This window comes from Salvelinus alpinus, chromosome 14 (genome assembly GCF_045679555.1).
Source record: "Salvelinus alpinus chromosome 14, SLU_Salpinus.1, whole genome shotgun sequence".
In the NCBI taxonomy this organism is placed as follows: domain Eukaryota; kingdom Metazoa; phylum Chordata; class Actinopteri; order Salmoniformes; family Salmonidae; genus Salvelinus; species Salvelinus alpinus.
Window position 1 is genome coordinate 32,828,963 of NC_092099.1, and position 18,069 is coordinate 32,847,031.

Here is an 18,069-nt window from a genome sequence, read left to right on the forward strand (position 1 = left end):
TCCTTTATTTTCCTAACCCTTCCACCCCTCCCCTAATTGAAGTAAACTAATGGACAACAACACTTATGCTTCTACTTCCAGCTTATACATACTATATACGCTACCGTTCAAACGTTTGGGGTCACTTAGAAATGTCCATGTTTTTGAAAGTAAGGCAAATTTGTTGTCCATTAAAATAACATCAAATTGATCAGAAATACAGTGTAGACATTATTGATGTTGTAAATGACTATTGTAGTTGGAAACGGCTGATTTTGAATGGAATATCTACATAGGCGTACAGAGGCCCTTTTTCAGCAACCATCACCCCTGTGTTCCAATGGCACGTTGTGTTAGCTAATCCAAGTTTATCATTTTAAAAGGCTAATTAATCATTAGAAAACCCCTTTGCAATTATGTTAGCACAGCTGAAAACTGTTGTTCTGATTTAAGAAACAGTAAAACTGGCCTTCTTTAGACTAGTTAAGTATCTGGAGCATCAGCATTTGTGCGTTCGATTACAGGCTCAAAATGGCCAGAAACAAATAACTTTCTTCTGAAACTCGTCAGTCTATTCTTGTTCTGAGAAATGAAGGCTATTCCATGCGAGAAATTGCAAAGAAACTGAAGATCTCGTACAAAGCTGTGTACTACTCCCTTCACAGAACAGCGCAAACTGTCCCTAACGAGAATAGAAAGAGGAGTTGGAGGCCCCTGTGCACAACTGAGCAAGAGGACAAGTACATTAGAGTGTCTAGTTTGAGAGACAGTCCTCAACTGGCAGCTTCGTTAAATAGTACCCACAAAACACCAGTCTCAACGTCAACAGTGAAGAGAAAATGTCATGAAGGATCCGGGAGACAGATGCAGGAATGCGTGCTGTAATATGGGTTTTTACTTCACCCAAATAACGGCGTGCCGTGTAAGGGCACGGGGACGAAGACCAAACAAACACTATACAAAACACAGGGTTGAAACCCAAACAAAAGAGTGAGGAGTACCTCGAATAAATACACACGCGCACAATGATTGACACACGGGATGAGACCCGTATCGTCAGCGCAATCCACAAGTGCACGAAAGCCCAAAACAAACAGCACAGGTACTCACAAGCACCAACAAAGTGCACACCAAAGTGCACATATATACAAATACAATCAGGGTGAATAGGGGCCAGGTGTGCGTGATGAAAGTTCCGGAAGGATCCATGACAGAAAAAGCCATATCTCAGACTGGCCAATAAAAAGAAAAGATTAAAATGGTCAAAAGAACACAGACACTGGACAGAGGAACTCTGCCTAGAAGGCCAGCATCCCGGAGTCGCCTCTTCACTTTTGTTGTTGAGACTGGTGTTTTGTGGGTACTATTTAATGAAGCTGCCAGTTGAGGACTTGTGAGGCGTCTGTTTCTCAAACTAGACACTCTAATGCACTTCTCCTCTTGCTCAGTTGTGCACCGGGGCCTCCCACTCCTCTTTCTATTCTTCTTTAATCAGCACAACAGTTTTCAGCTGTGCTAACATAATTGCAAAAGGGATTTCTAATGATCAATTAGCCTTTTAAAATGATAAACTTGGATTAGCTAACACAACGTGCCATTGGAACACAGGAGTGATGGTTTCTGATAATGGGCCTATGTAGATATTCCATGGAAAATCAGCCATTTCCAGCTACAATAGTCATTTACAACATTAACAATGTGTACAATGTATTTCTGATAAACTTGATGTTATTTTAATGGGCATTTTTTTTTAAATTTTCTTTCAAGAACATGGTCATTTGTAAGTGACCCTAAGCTTTTGAATGGTAGTGTACATTTTACTGACACTATTTTACAATAGTTATTGTCACGCCCTGACATTAGAGATCATTTTTATGTCTCTATTTTGGTTGAGAGTTTGAGTGAGTTTGGGTGGGCATTCTATGTTGTGTTCTATGTTGTCTAGTTCTATGTGTTTGGCCGGGTGTGGTTCTCAATCAGAGGCAGCTGTCTATCGTTGTCTCTGATTGAGAACCATACTTAGGTAGCCTTTTCCCACCTGTGTTTGTGGGTAGTTGTTTTCTGTTTTGTGTGTCTTCACCTAACAGAACTGTTTCGTTTTCGTTCACTCTCGTTGTTATTTTGTTTAGTGTTCAGTTTTGAATTAAATTATAATATGAACACTTACCACGCTGCGTTTTGGTCTCCTCCATTAGACGATCGTTACAGAATCACCCACCACCAAAGGACCAAGCAGCGTGGTGGAATGGACTCCTGGACATGGGAGGAAATCTTGGACGGCAAGGGACCCTGGGCACAACCGGGAGAGTATCGCCGTCCTAAAGAGGAGCTGGAGGCAGCTAAAGCGGAGCGGCGACGCTACGAGGAGTTGGCTCGAGGAAACGTGCAAGAGAGGCAGCCCCAGAATTTCTTTGGGGGGAGGCACACGGGTAATTTGGCGGAGTCAGGTAGGAGACCTGAGCCAACTCCCCGTGCTTACCGTGGCGAGAGAGTGAACGGGCAGGCACCGTGTTATGCGGTGAAGCGCACGGTGTCCCCAGTGCGCACGCATAGCCCGGTGTGCTACATCGCAGCTCCTCGCATCGGCCGGGCTAGAGTGGGCATTGAGCCAGGAGGGATGATGCCGGCTCAGCGCATCTGGTCTCCAGTGCGTCTCCTCGGCCCGGGTTATACTGCACCATCCCTACGCACGGTGTCCCCGGTTCGCCAGCACAGCCCAGTGCGGCCTGTTCCAACTCCCCGCACTTGCCGGGCTACAGGGGGTATCCAGCCAGGACAAGTTGTGCTAGCTCTGCGCTCGAGACCGCCAGTGCGCCTCCACGGCCCAGTGTATCCGGTGCCTCGGCTAAGGAAGAGGCCTCCTGCATGTCTCCCCAGCCTGGTGAGTCCTGTGCCTGTGCTAAGCCCTAACCCTCCTGCATGTCTCCCCAGCCTGGTGAGTCCTGTGCCTTCTCCCAGAGCCAGGCCTCCTGTGTGTCTCTCCACTCCAGTGATGATCCATGGCACGAAGCCTCCAGTGATGATCCATGGCACGAAGCCTCCAGTGATGATCCATGGCAAGAAGCCTCCAGTGATGATCCATGGCAGGAAGCCTCCAGTGATGATCCATGGCACGAAGCCTCCAGTGAGGATCCATGGCACGAAGCCTCCAGTGATGATCCATGGCACGAAGCCTCCAGTGAGGATCCACAGCACGAAACCTCCAGTGAGGAGTTATGGCACGAGGCCTCCAACGAAGGCCCTCAGTCCGTAGCCTCCAGAGTCGCCCTCTAGTCCGGAGCCTCCAGCGTCGCCCTCTAGTCCGTAGCCTCCAGAGTCTCCCTCCTGTCCGGAGCAGCCAGAGTCTCCCTCCTGTCCGGAGCAGCCAGAGTCTCCCTCCTGTCCGGAGCTGCCAGAGTCTCCCTCCTGTCCGGAGCTGCCAGAGTCGCCCTCCTGTCCGGAGCTGCCAGAGTCGCCCTCCTGTCCGGAGCTGCCAGAGTCGCCCTCCTGTCCGGAGCTGCCAGAGTCGCCCTCCTGTCCGGGGCCCGCTGCGAGGGTCCCCAGTCTGGGGTTGGCTGCGAGGGTCCACGTCCCGCACCAGAGCCGCCACCACGGATAGATTCCCACCCAGACCCTCCCCTCCACCTCCCCTCCACCAGTTATCTTCTGTTTGTTTTTACAAACAACCCCTTCCAGGTTGGATTTCTATTTGCCATATATTTTTCAAATGGGCTGTTTCACAAAAGTTCTGAACCTATATACATTTTACAGACACAGTATATTTTACATTAGTTATCTTGTTGTTTTAAATCCCACCCTTCAACTCCACTCAACCCCTCCCATCTATCTCTTTACACCATCTAGTTTGGATTTCTATGTGCCATATATTTTTCAATTGTGCTGTGATATTTCACAAGTTCTGAACCTTTCTATTCTCATAGTTTCTACAGATTGTAAATTAAAGATGAACATTTTTGCAACATATTTTGTTTTATTATTCAAAACTATTTCTAATATTCATTATTTTGCCATTGAATACCACAATTATAATGGCAGTTTTTATCATACTATTTTTTGTCCATGTTAGAAGCATGGCAGTGGAATCCAGTGTTCTGGTTTAAACCAATTGTGGTGTGTAGGACCCTCCAGTCTCTAGTCCCACTCTAACCCAGCCCTGAGCCCCGAGCCCCGAGCCCCAAGCGCTGCACACAGACCTCTGGCTGGGACAGGCTTTTATGTTGGTGTGGTGAGACTGGCAGGGTTTTTAACAGGGAACTTTAACTATCTCCTAACACGACATATCCCACAGAATATAAACAGGCTGCTAGTTCCCACCAGTAAAACAGACACCGCCGGATAATAGTTTCCAACGGGGGGTCATAAAACAGAAACGGGTAGTTTAGATTTTGCATAGGTAAACATAATTTCATACAATATTATTTTTTAAGTTATTCTTTATTTTCTGATATTTCATTAAATAACTAAACCAAACTATTTTCTTCTGTGGTGTCTGTTTTCTGCTGGTGGGGTTTGAAAGGCGTAGCCTGAGGCTTTTGCTTCATAACTGAGCAGTTTGATGAAAGAGGATAAAGAAATGTTCTTTGACTCATTATCATTTGACTGTAATTGTTAATAAGAGATATAGTGAACATATCTGAAAGATGGAATAAGAAATAGTCTTTATGGGGGTCATTAAAACAGAATTACTTTAGAAAAATGAATACCGCAGATCATTTAAAATAGTCTAGAGGAAATGTCTGTGTTTCTTCCAATGTAGTGTAACAGGGGGTAATTCCTTTGATTAATTTAAACCACATGAGATCAATGACGTTTTATAAAGAGCAACAGAACAGATCAGTGGGGTTCCCAGTCAGGACATTTCTCTGGCTCTATAGTCTTTATCACAAATGGACCAAAAAAGATGAATAAAAAGACACAAACACCAAAACACTACAAACCCATGGATTCTCTTAAAATCATTCTCTATCCAGATAGGAAAAGCATCTGCTGACTCGATACCACACTACTGTACATTCAGTGTTTGCAGCTTCCCTGGGATTGAAATGATGTGAAATATGATGTGAAATTGAATCCCTGCTACAAACAAATATAACAGTTGTATTATACTACACCTATAAATGTGTGGTTTTAGCACCACATGATAAAAAGCAAGGCAGTAAAATGATATTGTTTCCAGTTTCCCTGTGAGAGATAAGGTGGATGGATTCCCCTGTGTATGTACCTGTTACTGGAATAAATATTCAGAGCCCTGCACAGATCTCTGTCTTCCTGTCTGTCTCTCACTCTCTTCCTCTCTATCTCTCTTCCCCTTGCACTCTTTTTTCTTTCCCTTTCTCTGTGCACAGTAAGATACCAGCTCCAGCCTCCAGACTAGCCTTACGTGACTGAAGCTCATATCTCGGAGAATCATTTATGGCCTATATGAATTAGTGATGTTGTGGAGTTAGAATGATTCAGGTTTGATATGAAACATTCAGAAATATTTGGACAGTAGAGGAGTGAGTGATCAGTGTTTGCCTGGGAGTTGTTGGCAAACAGATGTCACAGGAGCTGACTGTCAGAGACACCCAGGGGGATGGAGAGAAGGCCTGGGGCCTGGAGGGGAGGAGATGAGAGAAGAAGAGGCCCAGACATGTAAATCAGACCCTTGTTTAGGAGAACTACAGCTCTATCTACAGCAGTTCTCCGCCTTAACCCCCCCCCCCCCCTCTCTCTCTCTTGGTGCGAATGTCTGATGCTGGCTGCTGATGAAAGCAAAACAGCAGACAAAATCCACCCAAACAAAACGCACAAAGCAGACCAAAGTAGCATGGAAGGAGACACAATCCTCATGGAAAAATCCCAAAAGAGACAAAAGACACAATCCTCTTTCCTGACTTTCCTGGCATTTCATCATTGTTGACCATTCTAGCAGACTCAGGGGGATATGCCATTATAGTCTACTCTGAGCTGTAATGGAAATGGTTCAAACGCTTTACTGTTGGTCCATCTGTCACCTGTGTGTCCCCAGACCAGGTGTGACAGTGTTGATGAGAGGAGGGGAGTAGGTGTGACTGCATCATCACACACCATTTAACAACAGCCAGAGAAATCACACCTTAACCCACCCAACACCCCCTCCCTCCCGCTCTGCACCACTGCACAGCCGCAGGTACTGGATCAACTTTTAAGGCCAAAGGTGGCCAAAACTTCTTCTGGCGAGATATTGGGCGTGCTGGTTTTCTCTCCAGCCCTGCTGAAACACGTATGATTCAACTAATCAGAAGAACTGAAGCATCAGCTGTCAGAGCAGTTTACCGATCATTGCACCTGTACATACAGTTGTAGTCTGAAGGTTACATACACTTAGGTTGGAGTCATTAAAACTTTTTTTCTAACCACTCCACAAATGTATTGTTAACAAACTATAGTTTTGGCAAGTCGGTTAGGACATCTACTTTGTGCATGACACAAGTATTTTTTCCAACAATTGTTTACAGACAGATTATTTCACTTATAATTCACTGTATCACAATTCCAGTGGGTCAGAAGTTGACATACACTAAGTTGACTGTGCCTTTAAACATCTTGGAAAATTCCCGAAATGATGTCATGGCTTTAGAAGCTTCTGGTAGGCTAATTGGCATCATTTGAGTCAATTAGAGGTGTACCTGTGGATATATTTCAAGGCCTACCTAAAAACTCAGTGCCTTTGAGTTTACATAAATTTACATTTACATTTACATTTAAGTCATTTAGCAGACACTCTTATCCAGAGCGACTTACAAATTGGTGCATTCACCTTATGATATCCAGTGGAACAACCACTTTACAATAGTGCATCTAACTCTTTTAAGGGGGGGGGGTTTGGAGGATTACTTTATCCTATCCTAGGTATTCCTTAAAGAGGTGGGGTTTCAGGTGTCTCCGGAAGGTGGTGATTGACTCCGCTGACCTGGCATCGTGAGGGAGTTTGTTCCACCATTGGGGTGCCAGAGCAGCGAACAGTTTTGACTGGGCTGAGCGGGAACTGTACTTCCTCAGAGGTAGGGAGGCGAGCAGGCCAGAGGTGGATGAACCCAGTGCCCTTGTTTGGGTGTAGGGCCTGATCAGAGCCTGAAGGTACGGAGGTGCCGTTCCCCTCACAGCTCCGTAGGCAAGCACCATGGTCTTGTAGCGGATGCGAGCTTCAACTGGAAGCCAGTGGAGAGAGCGGAGGAGCGGGGTGACGTGAGAGAACTTGGGAAGGTTGAACACCAGACGGGCTGCGGCGTTCTGGATGAGTTGTAGGGGTTTAATGGCACAGGCAGGGAGCCCAGCCAACAGCGAGTTGCAGTAATCCAGACGGGAGATGACAAGTGCCTGGATTAGGACCTGCGCCGCTTCCTGCGTGAGGCAGGGTCGTACTCTGCGAATGTTGTAGAGCATGAACCTACAGGAACGGGTCACCGCCTTGATGTTAGTTGAGAACGACAGGGTGTTGTCCAGGATCACGCCAAGGTTCTTAGCACTCTGGGAGGAGGACACAATGGAGTTGTCAACCGTGATGGCGAGATCATGGAACGGGCAGTCCTTCCCCGGGAGGAAGAGCAGCTCCGTCTTGCCGAGGTTCAGCTTGAGGTGGTGATCCGTCATCCACACTGATATGTCTGCCAGACATGCAGAGATGCGATTCGCCACCTGGTTATCAGAAGGGGGAAAGGAGAAGATTAATTGTGTGTCGTCTGCATAGCAATGATAGGAGAGACCATGTGAGGATATGACAGAGCCAAGTGACTTGGTGTATAGCGAGAATAGAAGAGGGCCTAGAACAGAGCCCTGGGGGACACCAGTGGTGAGAGCACGTGGTGCGGAGACAGATTCTCGCCACGCCACCTGGTAGGAGCGACCTGTCAGGTAGGACGCAATCCAAGCGTGGGCCGCGCCGGAGATGCCCAACTCGGAGAGGGTGGAGAGGAGGATCTGATGGTTCACAGTATCAAAGGCAGCCGATAGGTCTAGAAGGATGAGAGCAGAGGAGAGAGAGTTAGCTTTAGCAGTGCGGAGCGCCTCCGTGACACAGAGAAGAGCAGTCTCAGTTGAATGACTAGTCTTGAAACCTGACTGATTTGGATCAAGAAGGTCATTCTGAGAGAGATAGCAGGAGAGCTGGCCAAGGACGGCACGTTCAAGAGTTTTGGAGAGAAAAGAAAGAAGGGATACTGGTCTGTAGTTGTTGACATCGGAGGGATTGAGTGTAGGTTTTTTCAGAAGGGGTGCAACTCTCGCTCTCTTGAAGACGGAAGGGACGTAGCCAGCGGTCAAGGATGAGTTGATGAGCGAGGTGAGGTAAGGGAGAAGGTCTCCGGAAATGGTCTGGAGAAGAGAGGAGGGGATAGGGTCAAGCGGGCAGGTTGTTGGGCGGCCGGCCGTCACAAGACGCGAGATTTCATCTGGAGAGAGAGGGGAGAAAGAGGTCAAAGCACAGGGTAGGGCAGTGTGAGCAGAACCAGCGGTGTCGTTTGACTTAGCAAATGAGGATCGGATGTCGTCGACCTTCTTTCCAAAATGGTTGACGAAGTCATCCGCAGAGAGGGAGGAGGGGGGGGGGGGGGGAGGATTCAGGAGGGAGGAGAAGGTGGCAAAGAGCTTCCTAGGGTTAGAGGCAGATGCTTGGAATTTAGAGTGGTAGAAAGTGGCTTTAGCAGCAGAGACAGAAGAGGAGAATGTAGAGAGGAGGGAGTGAAAGGATGCCAGGTCCGCAGGGAGGCGAGTTTCCCCCATTTCCGCTCGGCTGCCCGGAGCCCTGTTCTGTGAGCTCGCAATGAGTCGTCTAGCCACGGAGCAGGAGGGGAGGACCGAGCCGGCCTGGAGGATAGGGGACATAGAGAGTCAAAGGATGCAGAAAGGGAGGAGAGGAGGGTTGAGGAGGCAGAATCAGGAGATAGGTTGGAGAAGGTTTGAGCAGAGGGAAGAGATGATAGGATGGAAGAGGAGAGAGTAGCGGGGGAGAGAGAGCGAAGGTTGGGACGGCGCGATACCATCCGAGTAGGGGCAGTGTGGGAAGTGTTGGATGAGAGCGAGAGGGAAAAGGATACAAGGTAGTGGTCGGAGACTTACAAGGTAGTGGTCGGGGAGTTGCAATGAGATTAGTGGAAGAACAGCATCTAGTAAAGATGAGGTCAAGCGTATTGCCTGCCTTGTGAGTAGGGGGGGAAGGTGAGAGGGTGAGGTCAAAAGAGGAGAGGAGTGGAAAGAAGGAGGCAGAGAGGAATGAGTCAAAGGTAGACGTGGGGAGGTTAAAGTCACCCAGAACTGTGAGAGGTGAGCCATCCTCAGGAAAGGAACTTATCAAGGCGTCAAGCTCATTGATGAACTCTCCAAGGGAACCTGGAGGGCGATAAATGATAAGGATGTTAAGCTTGAAAGGGCTGGTAACTGTGACAGCATGGAATTCAAAGGAGGCGATAGACAGATGGGTCAGGGGAGAAAGAGAGAATGTCCACTTGGGAGAGATGAGGATCCCAGTGCCACCACCCCGCTGACCAGAAGCTCTCGGGGTGTGCGAGAACATGTGGGCAGACGAGGAGAGAGCAGTAGGAGTAGCAGTGTTATCTGTGGTAATCCATGTTTCCGTCAGTGCCAAGAAGTCGAGGGACTGGAGGGAAGCATAGGCTGAGATGAACTCTGCCTTGTTGGCCGCAGATCGGCAGTTCCAGAGGCTGCCGGAGACCTGGAACTCCACGTGGGTCGTGCGCGCTGGGACCACCAGGTTAGAGTGGCAGCGGCCACGCGGTGTGAAGCGTTTGTATGGCCTGTGCAGAGAGGAGAGAAGACGGATAGACAGACACATAGTTGACAGGCTACAGAAGAGGCTACGCTAATGCAAAGGAGATTGGAACGACAAGTGGACTACACGTCTCGAATGTTCAGAAAGTTAAGCTTACGTTGCAAAAAATCTTATTGACTAAAATGATACAGTACTGCTGGCTGGTGAAGTAGGCTAGCTAGCAGTGGCTGCGTTGTTGACTCTGTTTGAAAGTGTAGCTGGCTAGGTAACCTCGATAACTGGCTAGGTAACCTCGATAACCTCGATAATTACTCTAAACTACACAATTATCTTGGATACAAAGACAGCAAAGACAACTATGTAGCTAGCTAACACTACACTAATCAAGTCGTTCCGTTGTAATGTAATAGTTTCTACAGTGCTGCTATTCGGTAGAAGTTGGCTAGCTGGGTAGCTAGCTAGCAGTGTTGACTAGGCGCGGCGGACGAAAATAGCTGGCTAGCTAACCTCGATAATTACTCTAAACTACACAATTATCTTAGATACAAAGACAGCAAAGACAACTATGTAGCTAGCTAACACTACACTAATCAAGTCGTTCCGTTGTAATGTAATAGTTTCTACAGTGCTGCTATTCGGTAGAAGTTGGCTAGCTGGCTAGCTAGCTGGCTAGCTAGCAGTGTTGACTACGTTAGAAGGATGAAAATAGCTGGCTAGCTAACCTCGATAATTACTCTAAACTACACAATTATCTTTGATACAAAGACGGCTATGTAGCTAGCGAAGAAAAAATTGCTAAGATCAAACAAATCAAACCGTTGTACTGTAATGAAATGAAATGAAATGTAATACTACCTGTGGAGCGAAGCGAAATGCGACTACTCGCTCCAACAATAGTACGCAAGTATATACACCATGGACCACGCAGCCGTCATACCCCTCAGGAAGGAGACGCGTTCTGTCTCCTAGAGATGAACAAACTTTGGTCCAAAAAGTGCAAATCAATCCCTGAACAACAGCAAAGGACCTTGTGAAGATGCTGGAGGAATAAGTACAAAAGTATCTATATCCACAGTAAAATGAGTCCTATATCGACATAACCTGAAAGGCGGCTCAGCAAGAAAGAAGCCACTGCTCCAAAACCACCATAAAAAAGCCAGACTACGGTTTGCAACTGCACATGGGGACAAAGATCATACTTTTTGGAGAAATGTCCTCTGGTCTGATGAAACAAAAATAGAACTGTTTGGCCATAATGACCATTGTCATGTTTGGAGGAAAAAGGAGGAGGCTTGCAAGCTGAAGAACACCATCTCAACCGTGAAGCACGGGGGTGGCAGCATCATGTTATGGGGGTGCTTTGCTGCAGGAGGGACTGGTGCACTTCACAAAATAGATGGCATCATGAGGGAGGAAAATTATGTGGATATATTGAAGCAACATCTCAAGACATCAGTCAGGAAGTTAAAGCTTGGTCGTAAATGGGTCTTCCAAATGTACAATGACCCCAAGCATACTTCCAAAGTTGTGGCAAAATGGCTTAAGGACAACAAAGTCAAGGTATTGGAGTGGCCATCACAAAACCCTGACCTCAATCCTATAGAACATTTTTGGGCAGAACTGAAAAAGTGTGTGTGAGCAAGGAGGGCTACAAACCTGACTCAGTTATACCAGCTCTGTCAGGAGGGATGGGCCAAAATTCACCCAGCTTATTGTGGGAAGCTTGAGGAAGGCTACCCGAAACGTTTGACCCAAGTTAAACAATTTAAAGGCAACGCTACAAAATACTAATTGAGTGTATGTAAACTTCTGACCCACTGGGAATGTGATGAAAGAAATAAAAGCTGAAATAAATCATTCTCTCTACTATTATTCTGGTATTTCACATTCTTAAAATAAAGTGGTGATTCTAACTGACCTAAGACAGAGAATTTCTACTCGGATTAAATGTCAGGAATTGTGAAAAACTGAGTTTAAATGTATTTGGCTAAGGTGTATGTAAACTTCCGACTTCAACTGTAGCCCATCTGTAAATAGCCCACCCAAATACCTCATTCCCATATTGTTATTTTTTTCTTCTCCTTTGCACCCAAGTATCTCTACTTGCACATTCATCTTCTGCACATCTATCACTCCAGTGTTTAATTGCTCAATTGTAAATATTTCGGCACTATGACCTATTTATTGCCTTACCTCCCTAATCTTACTACATTTGCACACACTGTATATAGACTTTTCTATTGTGTTATTGACTGTACGTTTGTTTATTCCATGTGTAACTCTGTGTTGTTTTTGTCGCACTGCTTTGCTTTATCTTAGCCAGGTCGCAGTTGTAAATGAGAATTTGTTCTCAACTGGCCTACCTGGTTAAATAAAGGTGAAAAAAAGAAGATGTGTTAGAACTGAAAAGAACTAGTAGACTGTGCCATAAACCTAGCAAACAGTTTGCAGGAGTTTTATACTGTAGATAGGAGAAATAAAATGGAACAATATTATTTCAGAGAGCTTTTCATAAACCCAAAGAGAACTAGAATACAGTCACCATGCTCAGACAGATGCCTTTTCCACATTGCAAGTCGCGCATGCCCCTGAATGCCACTGAGTGATAGATTCGGGATCCTCTCTTCTCTCCCCACTCTCCTCTCTTACCTGTTTGTCACCAGTAGTCTTCTTCAGACAGAACAACTAAAGACCCTAAAACCATTAGGTGAAGAATGTCCCCGCATGGGAAAACCAGCTGTCCCAATGTTCTAGTGTCCAGCCAGTATTTATGGTTGCTACTCCAATACGAAACTTAAGAAGTACAACTGTGGCAGCTGCGACATCAAACGCACGCTTGCATGCACGCGCGCACACACTCACACAACACCAGTACACCACACACACAAACAGACACAGACACACATCAAAATGTCACAGCCCCAGTCGTCCTCAGGCCTCAGTGGAATCTGTTGGTATCAGTTTCATCCGTGGAAGCCAGCTTCCATCAGTCTCTTGAACCTGGGCAGACACATAACAGCACCCCTGTGCCTCCTTTCTCTCTCTCTCTCTCTCTCTCTCTCTCTCTCTCTCGCACGCACGCACGCACGCACGCACGCACGCACGCACGCACGCACGCACGCACGCACGCACGCACGCACGCACACACACACACACACACACACACACACACACACACACACACACACCCACACACACACACACACACACACACACACACACACACACACACACACACACACACACACACACACACACACACACACACACACACATTTACAACAGCACCCCTGTGCCTATTCACAGGTAGACAGGGAGAAACAGGAGGGGAGAGTACTTTGCCAGAGGAGGGCATAGGGTCGTCTCCAGGAAGAGGAGGAGAAGGAGGAGAGGGACAGGATGGACAGGAGGAGAGGGACAGGACGGAGAGGAGGAGAGGAGAGGAAAAGAAGGAGATGAGAGGTACAGGTTGGACAGGAGAAGGGGGACAGAATGGACAGGAGGAGAGGGACAGGATGGACAGGAGGAGAGGGACAGGACGGAGAGGGGGAGAGGAGAGGAAAAGAAGGAGATGAGAGGTACAGGTTGGACAGGAGAAGGGGGACAGGATGGACAGGAGGAAAGGTTCTTTGCAATTATCATTAAAGAATATGAAACATTGACAACAGCATTCTCTGTCAGCCCCCTGCCCCACTCTAAACCTCCATACTCCAGACCCTGCAGACTCACATGGGCCCTCAATCCCAGCCTGTCTCTGTGTGATCGTCCCAGGGCCCCTGGAGGCTCCAGGATCCCTCCTCTCCTCCATCCCACCTCCTTGCTCTCCTCTCCTCTCATCTTCGATCTTGTCCTGATTTGAACCTTATTGGTATTCCTCTAGTCTTCCCAGGGCTGGTTTGAGAGATTTGTCACACTATACTGTCAACTCACATCTCACTTTGGCACACTGGCAGGGACAACATGGACCGCTTTGTGTGTGTGTGTGTGCGTTTCCTATTTGACCCAACGGCAGAGACACAGGTCTCACTGTGTGTGAGTGTATGCACAGAAACCTTGTCTCCGCTCCTCGTTCTCTCCCCCTCCGCCTCCTCCTCCTCCTGCTCTCAGAACCTCTCACACTCACGCTATCTTTCCTCTCCACTCTCACTCTCTCGCCATTTTTCCTAGATGGAACGTCTCTGTCCCTGCTTCCTCACCAGGACCTGTCTCTTATTGCTTCTCCAAAGAACCTTACGATTCAATGAAGCCCTTTTGTTCCATAATAGATATTCTGTCATGAGGAGGAATGTATCTACTCAGTCCCAGGCTGAATAGCAATCTAAATGCAGTTCACTTCACATTTATTTGAAATCTCATTAACTGGATAAAAGGCCATAGAATGTGTTGTAAATAGAATATCTTTGCCACATGGGTGAAACTGGATTTATTCCTGATTAGTCTTTTCCATAACCATTCTGAGGCTCAGTGAGGGGTGTTGGCAGAGATGTGTCAGGAGTCATTTTCAGAGGCAAGTCCAGGCCCATCTCTCTCTACTATACTCCACTAAATACTCAACATACTGACTGGCACCAAGAGGACAATCTTCATAGATATGAGATGAGGCAAAGAACCCATACATTAGCATAGCCGTAGATAGATGGTTGCTCCCAGAGTCAATAGTAGGCAGGCCTATATTTATTATAAAGATAACTTGGCTTAGAAACCTAGACTGGTTGAGTTTGGTCTTCCCCACAACACTCAACATGTTACTCCTCGGCCCGCTCTAAAGAGGACTCACATACCAGTTAATCGAATTATAAAACCTAATAGCGAGGCATGCAGTTCGGCGATTGTCCACCAGGGGGCGAGCGTGACATCACCCGTGATCGTCCTGAGAAGGTAGACAAGACAGCCTACAGGGAGGAGGTCAGAGACCTGGCCGTGTGGTGCCAGGACAACAACCTCTCCCTCAACCTGATCAAGACAAAGGAGATGATTGTTGACTACAGGAAAAAGAGGACCGAGCACACCCCCATTCTCATTGACAGGGCTGCAATGGAGCAGGTTGAGAGCTTCAAGTTCCTTGGTGTCCACATCACCAACAAACTAACATGGTCCAAGCACACCAAGACCGTCATGAAGAGGGCACGACAAAACCTATTCCCCCTCAGGAGAAAAGAGTTGGCATGGGTCCTCAGATCCTCAAAAGTTTCTACAGCTGCACCATCGAGAAAATCCTGACTGGTTGCATCACTGCCTGGTATGGCAACTGCTCGGCCTCCGACCGCAAGGCGCTACAGAGGGTAGTGCATACGGCACAGTACATCACTGGGGCCAAGCGTCCGAAATTCTTACTGGTTGGTAGGTGATCAAATACTTATGTCATGCAATAAAATGCAAATTAATTACTTAAAAATCATACAATGTGATTTTCTGGATTTTTGTTTGAGATTCCGTCTCTCACAGTTGAAGTGTACCTATGATAAAAACTACAGACCTCTACATGCTTTGTAAGTAGGAAAACCTGCAAAATCGGCAGTGTTTCAAATACTTGTTCTCCCCACTGTATATGTATATATATATATATACACATTATCAGTCAAAAGTTTGGACACACCTACTCATTCAAGGTTGTTCTTTATTTTTACTATTTTCTACATTGTATAATAATAGTGAAGACATCAAAACTATGAAATAACACATATGTAATCATGTAGTAACCAAAAAAGTGTTAAACAAATCAAAAAATATTTTATATTTGAGATTTTTCAAAGTAGACACCCTTTGCCTTGATGACAGCTTTGCACACATTTGGCATTCTCTCAACCAGCTTCATGAGGAATGCTTTCCAACAGTCTTGAAGGTGTTCCCACAGATGCTGAGCACTTTTTTGTCTGCTTTTTCTTCACTCTGTGGTCCAACTGACCCCAAACCATCTCAATTGAGTTAAGGTTGGGTGATTGTGGATGCCAGGCACCACCACCCCATCACACCTCCTCCTCCATGCTTCACGGTGGGATCCACACTTGCGGAGATAATCCGTTCACCTTCTCTGCGTCTCACAAAGACACGGCGGTTACCTCTTCAGCAGAGGTAACTCTGGGTCTTCCTTTCCAGTGGTGGTCCTCATGAGAGCCAGTGTCATCATAGCGCTTAATGGTTCTTGCGACTGCACTTGAGGAAACTTTCAAAGTTCTCAACATTTTCCGAATTGACTGACCTTCATGTCTTCAAGTAATGATGGACTGTCATTTCTCTTTGCTTATTTGGCCTGTTCTTGCCATAATATGGATTTGGTCTTTTACCAAATAGGGCTATCTTCTGTAAACCACCCCTGACTTGTCACAACACAACTGATTGGCTCAAACGCATGAACGCATTAAGAAGGAAAGAAATTACACAAATTAACAAGGCACACCTGTTGTTAATTGAAATGCATTCCAGGTGACTACCTCAATTAAGCTGGTGTGCAAAGCTGTCATCAAGGCTAAGGGTGTCTACTTAGAAAAAATGTATTTTGATTGTTATTACACTTTTTTGGTTACTACATGTTCCATATGTGTTATTTCATAGGTTTGATGCCTTCACTATTATTCTACAATGTAGAAAATTGTAAAAAATAAAGAAAAACCCTTGAATGGGTAGGTGTGTCCAAACTTTTGACTGGTACCGTATATATCCTACTACAAGTCACTTTTTATGTATAAACCCACCTCAACCACTCTAGTACCCCTTCACATTGAATATGGTACTGGCACTGACCTGTATATACTTGCATTCTTGTGTTTTTAACTCACATCGTAGTTCTTGTGGTGTTTTCATTTTAATTCAATTTTATTACTATATTTTCTATTATTATCTATCTATATTATTATTACCACTGCGTTGTTGGGAAACAGGACTCAATGTAAGAATTTCACTGTACTGTTTTACACCTGTTGTATCCTGTGCACATGGCGAATAAACTTTCAAACTTGACATTTTGTCACATCTACACCCCCGTCCCCGTTCCGGCACTCGACGTCAACGGTTTACTAACCAACGGTCCACTAACCACCGGTCCTGGCAACCCACATTGTGCACACCTGGCAACCATCATTGTGCACACCTGCTACCCATCGTTAAACACACCTGGACTTCATCTCCACCCTGATTACTCTCCCTTCACATGGCCCTCAGTAAGCCTCAGTCATTAGGCAGTATAGGTTTTGGTTACGTTCAGTACGCTTTTCTTTTCGTCTCTTCTTTTTGCTTGTAAGGATGATGATTATTAAACTCACCTTCTGCACCTGTTTCCTAACTCCCTGCTTATACATCACACATTTAACCTATTTGCCCTCTATTTGCACTGAGAAAACCTTCTTCCTTCACTTCATTCTGAGACTGGAGGAATAATCACACATATGACAACTAGTGAGTCACATCTCTCTCTTTCAGACAGACATCCTGTAGTCACACAGTGTAGTCTCTCCTTTTGTCCTCCCCTTGTTCCCCTAATGAGCAGCGATAGTAAATAAATATTGGATAGATTCAGATGTAGAAGTCTTCCGACCTGCCTCAGTTCAAAGAGAGGCTGTCATATGTAAATCTGTGAATCGCAAAGTCACACTGGGACAGTCACATCACGGGGTGTGTGTGTGTTTCCTGTGGCTGGGAAAAGGTTTGTTTTGTTCCAGGTGCAGCATACCTCATTGATGATCCACACACGCACAGACAGACACTGGCCAAGTGTCCAAGCTCTCAGAGTGCGTTTTCGGTCTAATGAGAGAATGGCAGAGTTTCAGGAGGTTTCTTGGATCAGAGGTGACTTTAGGAAGAGGTACTCCACTCCGTTATCACATGACAGCTTTGATCGCTGGCCATTTCAACTACTGAGAATATTCTACAGTGATGTCAAAGCATTGTAATAATGTAATAATGTAATGTAATAATATGAATACATTTTACTGCGATAATGTGAGCTATAATATGTCCCTAAAAGCGGCCAATTTCTGTCTTTTAATTCGACTCTCCATTCTTTTCAAAATCTCTTTAATCTAAAATGAGTCTGCAAAATAACATTTCTCAGCATTCCCTCTGGTACAAAGCAGACCGGCCTGATATTATAGAACAATTTATTAGATATCATGTTACAGAAAGCACAGGTGGACGGGCCAACAGGCAGAAGGACGGGTGGATGGACAGATAAAAGGATGAATGAAAGGACACACACACGCAACACACATAACACACACAGAGAGATATGAAAGAGGATGACCTTTCACGAGAGCGTTTTGATCTACCTACATAGTAAACACATTGTACAACGTTTCCATTATGATTGTGGTAGAAACCGAATGTGTGCTGAAAGCATTCCCCCATCC